The sequence below is a fragment of the Mus caroli genome, chromosome 7 (assembly GCF_900094665.2).
Source record: "Mus caroli chromosome 7, CAROLI_EIJ_v1.1, whole genome shotgun sequence".
Lineage (NCBI taxonomy): Eukaryota > Metazoa > Chordata > Mammalia > Rodentia > Muridae > Mus > Mus caroli.
The window spans coordinates 65,561,293-65,563,578 of record NC_034576.1 but is presented as its reverse complement, the minus strand read 5'-3'; the positions used below and the strand labels follow the sequence as shown (position 1 = coordinate 65,563,578).

Sequence of the window (2,286 nt, the reverse complement as noted above, 5' to 3'; positions counted from 1 at the left end):
ACAGACTAATAAGAGAATGCTAACTTCTAGAATGGGAGCTTTGTCATTAATGTACTATCCAAATATTCTTTTGTTTGTATCAGTGAAGAAAATCAATTATTTCCTTGTAATTATCCACTCTACTTAGTGGATAAATGTTCAGGAATTCAGTAATGAAGAGTTCATATAGATGAAAAACTATACATTTACATTTTACAAATCTGTTCAGAGACACAAAATACAGTAATATGCTCTCAGCAGTCTCAGAACATTGTGAAGACATTTTAAGTTTTGAACATATAATAACTTCCTCGAGATCTGAGCTGGACTTGATAGGGGAGGTTTCCTCGCCTGGACAACCTGAGGACTTTTCAACTGCTTCTGAGACTGTGTCTAGCAATCAGACAGGTGCACCTGCTGAAGCTCAAGCTTCTGTGGGAGAACCTGTCATGTAGCCCAGTGTGGTGTACCGTGTTGCCAACTTGCTTCTCATCAGTTCTATGTGTGGGATGGTGAGCCTCACCTCCACCTCCACCAAGACGATTTACCCCATGTCAGGACTGTGTGTGATGTGGCTGAGAAAGACATCAAGAACCTCACCATGGCTGCAGTTAGCAGGGCATGGCACATCTTTTCCAAGCTGGAGTCCCAGATTGTGATGGCCAGTGAGTATGCACACCAATGGCTGGACAGATTGTAGGAAAGACTGCCCATTCTCCAGCAGCCGACTGAGAAGGTTTTTGTGGATACTAAGGAACTTGTGGCATCTACAGTGTCTGGGACTCGAGAAATGGTATCAAGCTCAGTGTCTAGTGCGAAGGACATGGTGGTCACCCAGGTCACAGGAGCAGTAGATGTGACCCATGGGGCTGTTCAGAGCAGCGTGGACATGGCCAAGTTAGCAGTGATAAGTGGTGTCCAGTCATGGGTTCCTGTGTGGGACAGATGGTGGTTAGCAGAATGGGCAGGGTGCTGATGAAATCAGAGGTCTGAGAAAACAATCGCCTTCCCCTGACAGATGCAGAGGTAGCCCTGATTGCCACATCCCTGGAGGACTCAGACATGGCCTCACTGCAGGAGCAGTGAGAATAGCAGAACTACTTTGTATAGTTGGGTTCGCTATCAGAGAGGCTTCGCAATCATGCCTATGAGCACTCACTCTACAATATGTGCAATGCCAGGCAGAAGGCGCAGGAGAGACTGCAGCAGCTCACACATGTGCTCAGCCTGAGAGAATCCATGAAACATTATACGGGCCAGAGCATGAGGAAGGGGTAGGAGAAGCTGCACCAGATGTGCCTCACCGGAACCAGAAGACCCCACAGTTTGCTGGAAAGAACCCAGCTAAGCCAGAGCAGGTAGAGGCCCTGACACTCAGCATATTCACAGACATTGCCCAGCAGCTGCAGAACATGTGTGTGGTCCTGAGGGCCAGCACCGAGAATCTGCCCAGCCATGTCAGGGCACAGGAACAGCAGGCCTGCAGCCACGTGGATGAACTTTAGGCTACCTTCTCCAGCATCCACTCCTTTTAGGACCTCACAGTTAGCATTCTTGCCCAAACTTAGCAGCACATAGCCAGATCCCCGGAGACCCTCTACCACACTGTGGAGTACATGGCCTAAAACACTCCAGTCATGTGGCTCCTGGAATCATTGAGAAAGCCCCTAAAGAGAAGTGGGGAGAAGGATCAGGGCCAACATCTATCTGGCTTGACTGCTTTTCCTATTGTACAACTGGTCTTCTCCGACTCTGAGTCTGAATGAGACATGTATTTAACCTATTCCCATCAGTCTTTTAAAGCAAAAAAAAAAAAAAATCTGGAATATTCCAGGGGGGAAAGATACAGAACATTCTAGATTTTTTTCCCCCTAAAAACATAGAGGGTATTGAGTAGTGATAGCTCAAGCCTATCATCCTTTGCCAGCACTGTTGTGTAGAGATAGGAGGTTCACAAGATCAAAGCCCAACTGCCACATATCAAATTCAATGATAGTTTAAGTTACATAAGACCTTGTCTTGAAGTAAATCAAGCATAGTGATATTCCACTCAGGTTCCTTTCCTACATCATAGGCCATGATAGCAAGAACTTTTCTAACAGACCCTGATACCTGGTCCAAGAATACAGCAACTGTGAAAGGATGGACAGCTGGGATATTGCAATCATTTCAGATGAGAAAGTGACTAAGGGCTGAGTGTCTAATGTTCCTCAAATCCTGGGGTTCAATATTGCCTTAATGAATTTTACATACATCAGGGGAAAAGAAGTTCCTCTAGCAAGTATCTATTCTATGCTGATTTATCAA

At 45.8% G+C, this 2,286-nt stretch overlaps 1 pseudogene; it reads left to right on the top strand.

Moving 5' to 3' along the window:
- Positions 1-227: 227 nt before the first annotated feature.
- On the top strand, positions 228-1,735 carry LOC110297955 (annotated as a pseudogene).
- The last annotated feature ends 551 nt before the right edge of the window (positions 1,736-2,286 follow it).